The sequence below is a fragment of the Protomyctophum parallelum genome, assembly GCF_964188405.1.
Source record: "Protomyctophum parallelum genome assembly, chromosome: 5".
Taxonomy (NCBI): Eukaryota; Metazoa; Chordata; class Actinopteri; order Myctophiformes; family Myctophidae; genus Protomyctophum; species Protomyctophum parallelum.
Genome location: NC_139702.1, coordinates 14,788,713 through 14,806,173, shown reverse-complemented (window position 1 = coordinate 14,806,173; position 17,461 = coordinate 14,788,713).

Sequence of the window (17,461 nt, the reverse complement as noted above, 5' to 3'; positions counted from 1 at the left end):
TTTACCCATATAGCAAATCTATAGCTAAGAAAATCCATCTGAAAAGCCACTTCCTCTACTGACATAGATCATAGATCTATAGATCATAGATCACGGTATGAGAACAGAAAGAGGGTCATTCAAGCTACACACATTTTGATCATGGAGATATTTTGCATGCATGCCCCAGACAGCCCTTGGATGGAATCTATCACAGTCCGTTTTGGAAAAGTTACTCAAAAACAGTAACATATAATCTGACCGTTTCTATGGCTAAAGTCATTGAATTAGCTTCAAATTGACATATTGGTTGTTCAGTTATTTTGGTCCCGTTCCAAACACCCCACCCAACACAAACCCACAACAACCCCACAGAGAAAATAAAACAACAATATAGCCTAACAACATTATAGAAAACACACAACAATGAAGCTTGAGAAGAAAAAACCCCATTGCTTCAATATACCAAAAAACAGTTCCCACCCCCCTTAGTTGGCACTCATTTCACCCCAGGAGAGTGCAATACCAAAAGTAAAACTAGAAAAAGTGCCCTTCTGGGCACAGGTCTCCACCAGGTTATCCACAGATCCGTGCAGTTAGAGGTGAAAACACTTTTCGGCCAGTTATAGCGCCACCTTGAGGCTGAGTTGAATGTGGCATTTCGTCCTCGGCCTAGTGGGAATGTGGGTGCACAATTTCAAGGAAATCACGCGATGTGTTCATGATTTGCAGCATTTTGTTTGAAACTGAGCACTCCTGTGAACTTTGGAAGCCAATCTTAACCAATCAGGATGGAGTCTGATAAATCTGAAAGACCCGTTTCGTTGAATGGCTCTAGACTAGAGAGACTGTGTACCAATTTGCGTGATGTTTGGACCAAATCTGTAGGTGTACTGTGCAAAAACTTGTTTTGCACAAAGCGGCCTCCTGGTGGCGCTATAACAGGCTATTCTGGAAAGTTTGGGGCAGAGGTTCATCGTTGGCATCCAGGGAGTGTGTGTGCAAAATATGGCATCGACCGGGTTAACGGTGGCCGAGATTAGCTGTTCACGGACACACGGACGGACACACACACGGACGGACGGACACGCGGACGGACGGAGTGCAAAACATACTCTCCCCACATGCCTTCGGCCTGGTGGAGACAATAAAAAACTAATGTTATGAGCTACTTTGTCAAGAAATTCTGTGCAGGTGATTATAAGTGCTGGAGTTTGGAACGAGTGCTTCCAAACTGCAACACACAAAGAATCACCTGCAGAGGATGTCTTGACAGAAAGTATCTCATAACATCTCTACGGTGGACTTTTATGAAAAACAAGCTTGGCAGATTGAAAGAGGATAATTCAAGCTTGGACTACTGCTGCAATGTTGGTGAGTTTAACGTCGTTTAAGACGAGCAGATCGCAAACCAAAAAAGATGAGTGGGGAGTCAATGGAGGGTATTGCAACTCTAGATTCATCCCATTAGAAAAAAATCTAGAGTTCCAAATTACGGCTAGCCCATGTGCTCACCTGCATACTAAAGCATGCATACTTTTAATGCAGTTTATAGTAGGCTACTGGTGTAATGCTAATGAGGGCTACGTCAAAGTTGGATTCTAAATACAACTATATGACAAGCACTTTAGACCCAGGGTAAATTGTGAGGCTAATTCAATGTTTGTTCTATTTCAGGATTTGTGTACTGTACGTTGAACCGCTGTTCTTTTTTTACCTTTTGTTTTGGTTTTTAAACTCTATGCTGCTACAGTTTTATTCTTTTGTACTATAACTGAAATAGCCCATGTGGCTTTAAACGAGTCCTTCATTGCTGTCTTGACCAACAATAGGCTAGTAAAGGCTACCATCACAGACAGACATATAATATTGGTTAATGGGCTGCACACTGGCGCTTGATTACTGCCCATTTTGCTGTCTCTATGGCTTTTAGCCTTTTGATATTATTTTGCAGTGATCTTTGCTGTGTTTAAAGCGTTTAATGCCAATTACATTTGGCTCAGAGTGGCTTCGGTTTGCTCATTTGCTGTGTTAACTGTGTGTATGGAATTAATCAAATGGTACATCTCGGTACAGCTATTTACCCAAGTTATGATCTGCCTTTGTGTATGGAATTAATCAAATAGTAGGCTACATCTCAGTACAGCTATTTACCCCAGTTAGTTAGTTACATGACTATTTAAGCCTTTATCTATATGGGTGACATTTGGAAATGTTTTTATTAAATGCCAATACTGTGTACTTTTCTAAATAAAGTTCTATGTACTAGTAAATGTGATACTAGGAGTACTGGGTGACTCCATTTTGTTAACATTATATTTCATACCATTTATATATCATCATCATCAATCATAGAGAAACAGTTCATGTCATGTTGCATAGTATTAGTAATCATACATGGCCAGAAGATGGCAGCAAAGTCTGCCATATTCAGTTTTGATTATAGTAGTCATGAAAAAGGAACAAAATGCCCACACACTTTCTTCAAATGCAGTGACCAACTTTAATAGGGAAAACAGCAACGTTTCGGCCTGTGCGGCCTTCATCAGGCTATCTTTATGTTAAATATAGCCTGATGGAGGCCGAAACGTTGCTGTTTCCCTATTAAAAGTTGGTCACTGCATGTTAAGCTGATTTGAAGACAGTGTGCGGGTGTTTGTTCCTTTTTCATTGTTGGGAACCGTACCCTCTCCTACGCACCTGTCGCCTGTAGGGGGCAGCGTACCCTCTCCTACGCACCTGTCGCCTGTAGGGGGCAGCGTACCCTCTCCTACGCACCTGTCGCCTGTATTGTGCAAAAGCCTTTCTTTTCATTATAGTAGTCTTATATAGTAAGTATAAGTATAGTCTTATATTAACACTCTTTTTTTAACTGGGGCCATTCAGTTTTTCATTGGCCATAATCGACTAGTTAAAGGTAGGGTACGTGATTTTATTTTATTAAAATAGGTGTTAAATAGCTCTATATTCTGACAGTTGTTATATAAATATACACATTAGATATATATATAATATACATATTTGACAGCTGAATAAGTTAAACTTGGAATGATGAACTTTGTTTATCGGCCTGAATATTTTACTGTACAAATGCCCTATTTTTCATAGTGAATGACATCAGATTGCACAAAACAAAGCATGTCCCTGATGGTCTTTTGGCTATATAGGATTCAGTGCTCTCACCGCTGCGGCCCGGGTTCGATGGTCAGATAGTCAGAAGCCTCACTGCATTTGAATAAAATATATAGGCTAATCTGAGCTATTATGTTATTGCATAACTTTTACATAACTTGCCAAATTTTGATGAGTTAACTGAGCAGAGTGAACTCATCAAAATTAAGGCTTCACTAAATCATTTTAACCATGTGTTGTAGCGACTACTTCTTCCCATCAAATCAAATAGTAGTAGTGCTATGAGGCTGAGCTGTCGGCAGGAACTGTATGACGCGTTTCCAATCAAATCCAGAAAGGTTCTTATTGTAGTTTTAGATTTATTGACAAATAAACAAGGTCCAAGAATGTACTGAAAATGTTGATAAATGAAAACGTACTCTGTTGGTATAAACGATCAAAAGATAAACGGATAAACGATCAAAAGATAAACGGATAAACGGTCAACAGAAAATATTGAGCCTAGAGCTCACCCCCATTCTCTCACTGAATGCCACTGCCCAGACACACAGCTGACATAAGTAAAATGATTAGCAGACACACAACAGGAGCTCATCAACCAGGTAAGGGCTGTGGCACATCGAAAACCCAAGCGTGGGAAAAAAATAAACAAATAGAATAAACAAACAAAATGTATATTTTGGCTCCTACAATACCGGCCCCTAATTATTAAATAACAAATAATAATTATACAATCATGAATGGCAATCAAATCGATTTTTTTTCTTCTTTTAAACGCAAAGTCTTCTTTCTCCTTTCTTCAAGATGTGTATGTATAGTTCATAGTGAGTGTAGTGAATCAGTGTAGTGTGCAAGGGGCAAAAAAAAGGGGCAAAAGTCAGCGGCAAAGGGGAAAAGGTGAAATCCAAAGTCAATTTTCTTCCGCCTCCTGTAGCAGGCAGATTTTGGTGATGGGTCTGTTCAAAAATCCAGTCTTGTGGCTTGTTTTCTTTTTCTGATACGGCTGAGAAGCAGTCCTTTAAATCTGAGCATCCATGCTGCAGCCTTCTTCAAACGAGTCCAGGATGAGAAGTGATGAATGAAGCGTGTTGTTGCATCCACTTCTTCAGATGTTATCTGAGCAGCATTTACAGTCATGCTTCTTACTTCAGTGTCCTTGGCTGAGATTTCTTCCAACCTGTCAGGATTCTGAGGCCACTCTTCCTGGGGATGAAGAAGAAACTGAGGACCGGACACCCATGTGGTTTTCTTCAGAAAAGATTTAACTGTCAAGCCTCTCGAAGCCATGTCTGCTGGGTTGTTAACAGAGTTAACATATCTCCACTGGTGTGCATGTGAGACTTGACAATTGTAGCAACACTATTTGCCACAAAGGTTCGAAATCTTGCGGTCTTGTTGTTGATGTACTTGAGCACAGATGTGCTGTCGGTCCAAAATACAGAGTCTGCCAGTTCCATCTGCAGCTCTTTTCTCATCAGTGTGTCCATTTTGCTTGCCATGGTAGCAGCAGTCAACTCCATTCTAGGGATAGTAGCTGGTTTTAAAGGAGCTACTCTTGCTTTCCCCAGCACAAAACTACAGTGTACCTGGACACGGTTATTGTACAGTAGAAGGTACGTGACAGTTCCATAACCGTCTTCACACGCATCGGCGAAATGATGCAGTTGAGCAGATGTCACTGTTCCAAAGCTTCTGGGTTTGAAGCATCTGTCAACTTTGAAATCTTCCAATAGATGAAGATCTTGAATCCAATTCATCCATTCCTCTGTAATAGAATCTGGAATTGCATCATCCCAACCAATCTTTTTCCTACACAACTTTTGCAGGATCTTCTTGGCAGTTAAGACTACCGGAGCCAACATTCCTAGGGGATCATATACAGAACTGACTGCAGAGAGGATTCCCCTTCTTGTGAGAGGTCGGTTTTTCAAGATGATTTTAAACTTGAATACATCTGATTGGACGCACCATTGTACTCCTAACACTCTTTCCACAGGTAAATCATCATGATCTAAATCAAGATTCTTCATTTCCTTTGCTCTTTCGGTTTCAGGTATGCCGTTCAACACTTGACGACTGTTACTCATCCACTTGGTAAGTATAAAGCCTCCCTTGAAACAGATTGCTCGTAGTTCATGATACAGAGATATTGCATTTTCCTCTGTAGCTGTTGATGCCAGACAGTCATCAACGTAAAAGTTGTTCATGATGGTATTTACAGCCTGAGCACTGAACTGGTTGACGTTGTCCTCAGCACATTTCCTAAGGGAAAAGTTTGCACAGCTAGGCGAGGAAGTTGCTCCAAATAAATGTACAGTCATTCTGTATTCTATCATGTTCTGACTGTAGTCTCCATCTGGCCACCAGAGGAATCGTAACAAGTCACGATCTTCAGTTGGTACTTTCACCTGGTGGAACATTGCTTCTATATCAGCAGCGATGACAACAGGCTCTTTACGGAATCTGGCCAAGACTCCAATTAATGAACTGGTCAGGTCTGGCCCCTGTAAGAGCTGAGAGTTCAGTGAAACACCTCGAAACGTAGCTCCACAGTCGAACACCACTCTGAGCTTTTTCTTTTGTGGATGTAGAACGCCGTGGTGTGGTAGATACCATTTTCCTCCATCACTGCGTCCCAAGACGTTGTCTGGTACTTTCTCCGCGTGACCTTTAGATATCATATCAGACATGAACTTGGTGTATTCAGAATGAAAAGAAGAATCTTTCTTGAACCTTTTCTTCAAGTTCAGTGTGCGTTGTTCAGCCACGCTTCGGTTGTCAGGCATGAATATCTCCTTTTGCTTTAAAGGCAATGCAATGCAATAATGCCCATTGACAAGCTTAGCAGATGTTGAGACTGAATTCAAGAACTGCTGGTCTTCTCTTGAGTGTTCTTGGTCGTCTCTGCTGCACTCTGGAAAGTCTGTCTTGAATTGTTGTTCCCATAGTTGATCAAGTTTCACAACTGATATCCGGTTGGCACTTATAACTGACTGGTCTTGCGCATAGTCAGTCTTTCCATCTAATGGCCCATTAACTGTCCAACCAAGCATGGTTTTTACAGCGTACGGTCCATCTCCCACACTCCGGATGACATCAATAGGTTCCAGTGCCTTGGGTACATCTGAGCCAATCAGCAGCTCCACCTCAGAGTCAAGTTCAGGTAGGTGAATATTCCTCAAATGAGGCCACTGATTGATGTCATTTTGCTGTGGTATGTTTCTTTTGTTCACAGGCATAGTCCTCTGCGTATACATGCCTGGAAGAATACAAAATTCATTGCTGTTCAATCCAGCCACTTCTAGGCCTGAAACGATTTGCGTTTCAATAACCTTCTTTTGTCCCATAGTTCTCAACAATATGTTGGATTTTCTTCCATGAAGGTTTAGTTTAGCCATGAGCCTCTCTGTGCAAAACGATGCCGTGCTACCTGGGTCGAGGAATGCATATGTATGTACTGTCGTGTTCCCTTTCCTGGCCTTTACCTGAACCGGCACGATCGCAAGTTTGCATTTATCTTCACCGGCCCCAGTTAGACCACTTGTCAGCACGGAAGCTACTGCTTTTTCTTTAGTCTCCTTCATTTCAACTGAGTCTTTGTTCCATTCCTTCGTTCTTTGGTAGATATGCAGCATTTTGGGGTGCCTTAAGCCGCAAATGCTGCAATTGAGTCTCTTTCTACATGTAGCACTGACATGTCCTTTACACATACATCCAAAACAAATTCCGTTTTCTTTTAGAAATGTGAATTTCTCATTATGTTCCCTCTTCTCAAGCTCTGGGCACAGTTCTAGAGCATGTTCACCCTGGCAGAATAAACATCTCTTCATCACAAAACGACCTTCCTTTTCCTTCTCTTTTGCAGCCGTCACTGTGGTTGCAAAATTACTTCCCTTTGTTTTGTGAAGAGGTTGTGACCTGGACCTTCTTGTGTCTTTGCTTTCTGGAGTGTCTTTGATGTCACCAAAAATGGGATCCGTTACAATCTTGACTTGTTTCTCTAGAAAAATGACAATGTCTTTGAAACTTGCTCTTCTGCCGTGGTTCTCCTGGAAATCACATACCACAGATCGCCATTTATCTCTCAAACGGTAAGGCAGCTTCTTTATAATGGTCAACAAGTTAGATGGCATATCCAGCTCGTGCATGTAGTCAACATCCTCCATTGCATTAGAACATCCTCGTAGGAAGAGAGTATACGCTTGCAGAGCTTTAGTGTCATCGGCTTTGATTGACAGCCATGAAAGAGCCTTCTCCACATAGGCTGTAGAGATCTTATGCTCATTGCCGAAGTGCTCTTTCAGTAGAGCTTTAGCCTTCCTGTAACCTCTGTCCGACACCATATGAAGACAACTCCTCACCAGTTCCCTGGGTTGTCCTTGGGTGTATTGTTCCAGATAGTAGAGACAATCTGTCGGATTTGGGTTTTTGGTTTCAATGCTGTGTTCAAAGGATTTTATGAATGTGTGATATTGAAGTGGGTCACCATCAAAAACATGAATCTCCTTCTTCGGCATAGAAGACAGACATTGATGTTGAATGAGTAAAGCTGTGAGTTCATTTTGCTTCTCCATGACAGAATATATATTATTGCCCTGTTCAACTGTACCTCTGGGGCCCATTTGGCTTTCCACTGGTGCTGCTGTTGTGCGAGATCGTACAGCCTGATTTACAGCTCTGCCTGTGGCAGTGCCCGCTGGCGCCGATGCCCCAACAGCTCTCTCTGTAGTTGTATTTGCTGTCAGTGAGTGGAGCGGAGCCACAGCGCCACCTGTTGTTATAGGTGCTGGTGCCTGCCTGCCAACAGTGGGTTGTGAGGGCACATGAACTTGATCTTGAGTGGGTTGTAAATGTGTTGTGTAAACAGCAGCCTGCTTTGCCTTCTCAAAATAAGACATCATTCCATCTGTCACATAAGATTGAACAGTAACACCAGATCTCTTTGAGCCTAGAACCTTCATTTTTGCCACATTAGCAGCCATGTTCGTTTCCAGCTCCAGCTTTTCCTTTTGTCTTCTCAGGTGCTCCATTTGCTCCTCTAGGGCATGTCTATTCTGGATCATTTTTTGATGAACAATGAGAGCAGCCATTTCTGCCTCCGCTTTCAAACGTGCGGATTCTGTACTTGAAGCTTTAGAACCCTTTGTTTTCTTGGTTATGTTTGACACACTGTCACCAGGTTGGATTGTTTCCTGTAAGTCAGCTGACTCTGTTGCCTGTTGTGACTGCGTTACATGTTGTGATTGTGTGTGCCTTTGAGCATTAGTGGGTAGCAATTTGTCCTGCTGCCCATCAGTCATTTCCACAGTTTCCACCTCCTGTCCAACAGGTATTTCAATATGTTGTGCATGTCCAACATTAATTTCCACATGAACAGATTCAGTAACTGGCTCAGCTTCAGTTACTGATTGTGCAGGAATTGATTCATTCACAATAATCATTTCATGAATTGGCATTTCAACCATTGGCATTTCATTCATTGGCATTTCAATCATATCAAACCACAGTTTTACATCATCCCTGAAATCTGAATGGTGCTTTATGACACGTGAAAACCACAAATTTTGATTTTCCAGCTCCTCCTGTGGAATCAAGACAATTGCTGAATTATGTGCTGCTTTTGCATTTTCATACATTTCATTCAGTTTCTCCATTGTGCTTTGCACATCCCTTACATTTGCATCATTTTTCATGAGCCCTTTTATTTCCTTTGTGAGCTCTTGCATTTGTTTCACATAAGATTTACGGTCTTTCTGATCCTTTTCAATTTTATTTGACAGCGCTTTGGCCGTGAGCTTGACCGTCCTCCTCCGTGACTCCTCCTCCATTTGATCCTCCAGATCCATTTCGTTTGTGCCTGTACTTGTAACGTTTGTGTCACTCATTTTGACATGTCCATCCAATATACAAGAAAGAATTCACGGCAAGCAACCACAGTGAAACGAGCAGCCGTGACCCCAGTCAATTGCGTCAATCCAGCGCAGCAGCGCGCACACAACACCAGCCAATTCAATCAATAGTCCCCAATGGACCAGCGGCAGCACTTCTTCCAACTGTGTTCAATTCAACCAAATACACAGAAGGAATTGGCGTGCTAATACAATTGTATCTCACCGCTAATGGCTGTGATGCGCTGTTGCGTGTTCAAACATTTTCACCGCTGCGGCGGTTCATCTCGCTCCAATCCGAGTCACTGAGGCGCCACTCAAAGTTCAACTGTTGCTGCGATGTTCTCCATGTTCCAATGTTTCCTTCCAGATCATATTACTTTCTGTTGACAATGTTGTAGCGACTACTTCTTCCCATCAAATCAAATAGTAGTAGTGCTATGAGGCTGAGCTGTCGGCAGGAACTGTATGACGCGTTTCCAATCAAATCCAGAAAGGTTCTTATTGTAGTTTTAGATTTATTGACAAATAAACAAGGTCCAAGAATGTACTGAAAATGTTGATAAATGAAAACGTACTCTGTTGGTATAAACGATCAAAAGATAAACGGATAAACGATCAAAAGATAAACGGATAAACGGTCAACAGAAAATATTGAGCCTAGAGCTCACCCCCATTCTCTCACTGAATGCCACTGCCCAGACACACAGCTGACATAAGTAAAATGATTAGCAGACACACAACAGGAGCTCATCAACCAGGTAAGGGCTGTGGCACATCGAAAACCCAAGCGTGGGAAAAAAAATAAACAAATAGAATAAACAAACAAAATGTATATTTTGGCTCCTACACCATGGTACCAGCATGGTACAGTCAACAGTAGGGAGCAGACTGTTGTACCATGCTCAGTGGCATGCATGGCATTGGTACCATGCTGGTACCATGCTGGTTGCTGGTACCATGGTTCCCCCTATTGACCGTTTATTTTACTTGCACCGTACACGCTCCAGCAGCGCTAATGCGCATGTGCACAACCATGTAGGTTCGCCTTACACTTTAGTAGTAAAACAACAACTAAAAGGTGTGTTTGAAAACAGTGTGGTCGTTAAGCAGCAGGAGGACGTTTGTTTGTTAGCAGCTCAACCACTGAAAGAAACACAGCTACTACAGGTAAAAAGATGAACTCATTCACCTTTTGTTTTCCATCTATTTATCTCAAATTTCTCGGACATGAGAACCGGGCTGTCCTGTGGGTCTGGAACTTCCAGATTGGTTCACTTAATTTTTATTGATAAAAAGACAGAAAAGAAGACTAAAACAAAGCAAGGGACAAAAAAGGAAACAAAACAAAAACAAGGCTGCATTTTTCATATTACAGGATACATTGATAAATTCCTCATAGGCTGAAAGAAGAGATCCCACTTTTTATAGAACTTATCCTCTTGTAGTCTACGTATGAATGTTAGTTTTTCCATGACATACAATTCCTCAGTAGCCTAATGTCAATCCAATGTTCTTCCGTTGGTGGGTCCTGTTGGTACCAGCGTCGTGTGATCGCTTTCTTATACTTGGTGCTACGAGGATCTTGATTCAATATTTATCATGTATTAGAAACTCTTCAGGGATATTTCCCAACAATAAAAAGGAACAAGTCTGAGGTATCTTAAAACACAGAATGGAACAAGTCTGAGGTATCTTAAAACACAGAAAGGAACAAGTCTGAGGTATCTTAAAACACAGAATGGAACAAGTCTGAGGTAGTTAAAACACAGAAAGGAACAAGTCTGAGGTATCTTAAAACACAGAATGGAACAAGTCTGAGGTATCTTAAAACACAGAAGGGTCTCCAAGGTGGAGTGGATATCCTGCCAGTGTTTCTGAATGTTAGGTTTAAGTCCAGAATATATGAGCGTGGCCCGCCCCCTTGTGGCCACACTGTCTCCATCATGGCTGTTCTGTTTTCAAGGACCTTTCTCGGCCCCACCCCTCTCCAATTGTTTATATTGTGTTTAGTTTCCAAGATGGCCGCAGCACCAGCAGGGGGTGGGGCGGAGGTGACTGGGTGGGCTTGACATATGCTCTTACTGGGGCTGCGTTCACACATTCAAGACCCCTGTCTTGTGTCTGTGTTTAATGGCCGCTCCAATGCATTTCCAATGGAAGCCCATATGGTTTGACCAAACATTTTGTTTGATGGGGGGGAAGGGGGGGGGGGCAGAACACATCCATCAAAGCTGTGTTCAGACACAAGTCAGGTGTCAGACCCAAGGCAAGTGTCTTGAATGCAGAGGGCATATGTCGACCCCGCCCACTCACCTCCGCCCCACCCCCTCCTGGTGCTGCGGCCACACAATATAAACAGCCGATAAAGGCCCTTATTGTCTTGACTTAATTGTAGGTGTTATAAAACTTAATATACTGTACGCGTGCGCACAGTGACAGTCACATATAGGTCACTGAAATGTTTACTGTTTGATAAATGTTTACGGTTCACTGGGCACGGTGGCACAGCCAGTAGTGCTGTCGCCTGACAGCTAGAAGGTCCTGTGTTTGATTTGATTCCCACATGGGGAGGCTGTGGGCGCTGGGCGACATGTCCTCTCCAGTGCCCATACCCGAGGCGGGGTTGGCGAAAAGGGCCTTTCTGTGTGGAGTTGTCATGTTCTCCCCGTATCCCCTAGGGTAAGTACCCTCACATGTTCTCCCCGTGTCCCCTAGGGTAGGTACCCTCACATGTTCTCCCTGTATCCCCTAGGGTAGGTACCCTCACATGTTCTCCCTGTATCCCCTAGGGTAGGTACCCTCACATGTTCTCCCTGTGTCCCCTAGGGTAGGTACCCTCACAAAAAACATGCAGTAATCCTCATTGGACTCCTCATGCATAGAACAAATGAAGGAAGCATGAGGTCAGTCTGTTGCTCTGCCCAGGTTGGCAGAGTGAGTGTAGATAATTGACACTGGGTGAAAACATGGGTTACAAAATTGTGGGAAAAAAAGAAAATAAAAAAATCTCTATGCCTACAGTAGGATAATATAGGCATTCTGGACCGACAATAATCTACTTAATCATATCTACTAATTTATTATTACAATTTTAATTGTATTTTTTTTTGTTCCAGAGAAATAAATCGTATCACATGATGGCCAAATATAAATACAATTTGATTTGAAATGTAAGAATGTGAGAATCACTAGTAACGGAATGAGCAAATTGGGGATACTTGGAGACAGATCACATTTAAAATGCAAACAAAAGTTGTGTGTGTGTGTGTGTGTGTAAGGTACTATGTTTACCCAGGGTAACTGGACTAAGCTCAAGAACTTGTTTACAGCCAGGCCCTGCTCATAGAACATTTCATGGTAGGGGTTCAATGCCTTGTCCAAGGGCACTTCAGCGGTGGTAATTTTAACGTGCCGGTCCGGGGATACGAACTAGCGACCTTCCGATATCAAGACCGCTCTGCAAACCGTTCGGCCACCGCTGCGCGCGTTCTGTGCAGGACACTGGCAGTGTTTGAGTATAAACAGTAACACCTCAAATGCAGCTTAAATGATAATTTAAATGAAACTTCAGTTCTATTAAATTGAACCCAAGCAAAAACAAATAAATATATATATATATATATATATATATATATAGATAAAAATAGATATTATACATAACGGTGTTTCTCTGTCACTTGACAGATTGAAATCAGTGAACAGTGGTTGTGATTTGATTGAATGACAATGAATGGTAGACTGTATCTTTGCCACGTCATGTCGCTGGCTTCCATTGACAATGAACGGTAGACTGCATCGTTTCATCTGCCTGTGTGAACGCAACAACAGAGTGAGTGGACAAAAATGGTGACATATGTTTTAGATCAGGGGTGGGCAACGATGGCGAGGGCCAATATATTTCCACACTCACTCCAGAGGGCCACAGTGCATGCATATTACTGTCGTAGCAAAAATAGCTGATCTACAAGCTCAAAACGCGTCGCAATGCGACAGATTAGATCAGCTATGTTTTCTATTTTTGAATTGGAATCCTGAAAAGTAACCTTTTTGGTTATAGTTATGTTAACTTTATGAAATGTTAACATAAATACATTGGACACAAAAAGACATTTTAATACTATAGTCCAGGGGTCCCCAAACGTTTTCCTGTGAGGGCCACATAACTTTTCCCTTCTCTGATGGGGGCCGGGGTCAGTTTGTAACAGAAAAAGTGTGACGATCGCAGGGGTGCCTAAACGTAAACATTAATTTTTTTCCAGAAAGCCACACATAACCAAATATTAATAACCAGTGCACGTACTGTACATGCAGCACTACAGGGCTGCATAGTGCATGTACTGTACATGCAGCAGTGCCAGGGTTTCCTGCACAATGTTGTTGGCATGGCGCTGCGCCATGCTTGAAATAAATCGTGTGTGTGTGTGATATGAAATGTCCAGTACCTCCCCAGTGCCTCCCCAAGTGCCACCCCAATGTCTGCCCTGCAGTGTCTGCCCTGCAGTGTCTGCCCAGTGTCTGCAAAGTGCCTCCCCAGTGTCCCCCTGAGTGCCTCCCCAGTGCCTCCCCAATGTCTCCCAGTGCCTCCCCTGTGTCTCCCCAGTGTCCCCCCGCGTGCCTCCCCAGTGCCTCCCCAGTGTCTCCCAGTGTCCCCCTGAGTGCCTCCCCAGTGTCCCCCTGAGTGTCTCCACAGTGTCTCCCCAGTGCCTCCCCAGTGTCCCCCTGAGTGCCTCCCCAGTGTCCCCCTGAGTGCCTCCCCAGTGTCCCCCTAAGTGTCTCCCCAGTGCTTCCCAGTGTCTCCCAGTGCCTCCCCAGTGTCTCCCCAGTGTCCCCCTGAGTGCCTCCCCAGTGCCTCCCTGAGTGCCTCCCAGTGTCTCCCCAGTGTCTCCCCAGTGCCTCCCCAGTGTCTCCCCAATGCCTCCTCAGTTCCCCCTGAGTGTCTCCCCAGTGCCTCACCAGTGTCTCCCAGTGTCCCCCTGAGTGCCTCCCCAGTGTCTCCCCAGTGCCTCCCTAGTGTCTCCCCAGTGCCTCCCTGAGTGCCTCCCCAGTGTCTCCCCAGTGCCTCCCCAGTGTCCCCTCAGTGCCTCCCCAGTGTCCCCTCAGTGTCTCCCCAGTGCCTCCCCAGTGCCTGCCCAGTGTCCCCCAGTGTCCCCCCAGTGCCTCCCCAGTGTCTCCAATAGCAATACAAGAGCAATAATACAAATTAATCTTAATTAATTAATCTAATTATTTGCTCTCATCCAGTGCGAAAAATAAAATCCTATATTTTGGCTATTGAGGCAGGCGGGCCACATAAAATGACATGGCGGGCCGTATACTAATATAGTAATTTAATACTAGTCGTGAAGTAATTAAAGCGGGTTTGGAATTGTAACAGCTGAAATCAATACTATATCAGTATTCTGGTGCAGGGGGCCGCATGTGGCCCCCGGGCTGCCAGTTGCCCACCCCTGTTTTAGATCATTCCAGAAGCTCCTCATAGTCTCCTAATGAGCTGAGATCATTCCAGAAGCTCCTCTGGCTCTTCAACGTCTCCTTCATCTTCACTGAGTCTGGCGTCAGCGCCGGACGCCGCCATCTCCACGTTCTCCATGGCTGCACGCTGCCTCCTGGTGGCCTGGAAATGTCAAAAAGTGGTCGAAGTCGTCAAGGGCACAAATCGACATAAAACAACAACACACAGGCAGGTAGGGCAGGGAAACAAACCTACCTTCTATGATGTCATTGAGCATCACAATGGTATGTCGACAGACCCACCTCTTCAGACATCGGCAACATTATGGTATGTTGACAGACCCGCCACTCAGCAACATTATGAAAATTACAAAAATATAATTTGTGTTCTAGGGCAGGGGTTCTCAACCCGTGTGTCGCGACCCCTCGGGGGGGTCTCCAAATATTTTGTCGGGTCCCCAAATTATTAAAAAATGGTTGGAAAATGGAAATTAAGAGTTTACATACAGTAGTACACATAGTGCGTGCAGCATAAACCTTCCTTAATGATTAAATCTGGTTTCAGTATTAATTTATGATATATTTTCTCTATTATTAAGGTTATTTTTTGCAGTCAGTTTGTATTGGTGGTGGGGAGGGGGCAGGGAGGGGAAAAAGCCCAAGGAACGGAGAGAGACTGATGGCCAAACTTTATTGGAACTAATGGATGCCAAGCAGTGAAGCACACTTTAGCACCCAGCTGGAAAGGGGACAAGGTGACTTAACCCATTTTGGACTGACGTCGAAATGTATAATATATATTTTTAAAATGTATTTTTTTTCTGAAAAACCTCATGTTTCTAGATCAGTGGTGCTCAATATTTCATGTCAAGAACCCCCCAAAAAATATGCAATTGGCTGCCGACCCCCATCTGAAACAAATATGTTGTTCCAGTGACCTCCCTCCAGAAGCAAAGATTTGAGTTAAAAACGTTCGCTCTGAAAGAATATATATTCAAAGATTTGCACTACATTGAGATCAGATTCTAAAAATGTCTTCCACATCCTGACAGTTTTCTGAAAAAGCTATGTTTCTATGTCAGTCGTTCTTCGATTTTTCAAAATAGCAGACCTACAAGCTCGTAGCGCCCCACTCGGTGGCGCGCTATGAGCTTGTAGATCTGCTATTTTTCAATAGCTAAAGCATAACATAATGCTAACACCAAAAGGGGTTCCCGCCCAAAATAGGTTAATAGAACTTTATATTTGGTCTGAGCGTCTTATTTTGTGTTGGTTTTGTCTGAGGTTTATTTTATTATGTTGCATTTTGATACGGTAGTTTTAAGCTATATGCACTGTATGGGTTTTATTGGTTATGTATTTATGGTTTATGGGAATGTTTGTTGCTGATATTTGATGTGTTTATTGATTATTGTCTGATTTATGATACATGCCTGTTTCTTGTACAGTTCTACATTGATTTAATAAAGAAACATCAGTTCAGTCTTCAACCTTTCATGGCCAGCTGAGTCCGCTACACCCGTAGCTGTTCTAGGGTCTAGTGTTCTAGTGTTAACCCATTCTGAACGGGAAACCCCTTTTGGTGTTTTAAGCATTATGTTATGCTTTAGCTGTTGAAAAATAGCAGGGGGAGGGGGGGGGGGACTACATGTTTTCAGATGGGTGTCGACGGCCAATTACATATCATTTGTAGGGTCCTTGACCTTGTCCTATTGAGCACCACTGATATAGAATCATCGGTATTTCAGAAAATTGTCATGATTTAGAAGACTTTTTTTTTTTTTCGACGTCAGATCGAAATGGGTTAAAGAGTTTATAGTGTTCTATGGGGTTAAGGATTGTATAATGTAATAAAAGGCTAGTATATTTACCATCCTCTTCCAGAAATAATATTGGAAGATGAGCTGTCCCCACAGAATGATCATCACCACCGTCACTCTGATGATGAATGCCTTCACAGGAGAGGCTGGGAGAGAAATATCATTAGGGATGGAGCTCGATAACCGATACGCGAAAAAATCCTACAGTATTGATACTGTAGCTGTCCCAGCAATGGGTATTTTGTAATATTCTATTTTATTGCTTACCTTTCTGAAAATGTATAATATGTGAGCATTATATGTATGTTTATTTGGGTACATATTGTATTTGCATGCTGTGTGTGTGGTGCCTGGTCTTTTATTGCCGTTCATTATGACCTAGAAGGGCATGCAGGAGCAGAGCCCTGTGATTAGAGTGAGGCAGCATTGATTGCACCTGTGTGAGCTGAACTCAGAACAAGCTGAGTTTCAGTGGTGCAAGGAGCTCTTCCCACGTCTAAAAAGAGTGTTCTTAAATAGAGAATATAAGAGAAGATAAAGTAGCTCTCCTAAAATAATCTGCACACGGTATGTTACATGTTGGTGTTTTCTTTGTTTGTAAACAGTGTTGTAATTCTGTCGATCGTTTAATTGTTTGTGTACATCTCATTGTGTTTGTTTACATATAATACGGACATCATCGTGATTGACTGACAACGAGGACATTCATATTTCATGTTTCATTGTGTTTAAAAGGATATTGTTATGTTTTGTGTTGCAGTTTTTCACGTTGTCTTGGGGAAATAAACAACCTCGAGATATCAGTCGGAGCGTTTGTTATTCTGCTGGATAGGAGCGCTTATAGATATCCTACCTTTATTTTATTGGTAGAAATAGTAAAAGATACTGGTTCTGTTCAGAATTTATTGTCTCCCGTCTTTCCGGAAAATAATATAAAATGCTCGATAGTGGGCTCGATAAGAACCCGGCTCGATAAGCCTGATCGATAAGGTGCTCGTTATCAATAAAAAATATAACGAGCTCCATCGCTAAATAATATGATGGATTAAAACAACATTACCAAAACAACATCATGTAGGAAACGACCTCACATCGATTGATAGATGTTACCTTTGACAGTGAGAGAGAGGAAGTCGCTCTCGGAGGTGAAGTCATGGCTGAACTCAGTGACGTGATAAACACAGCTGT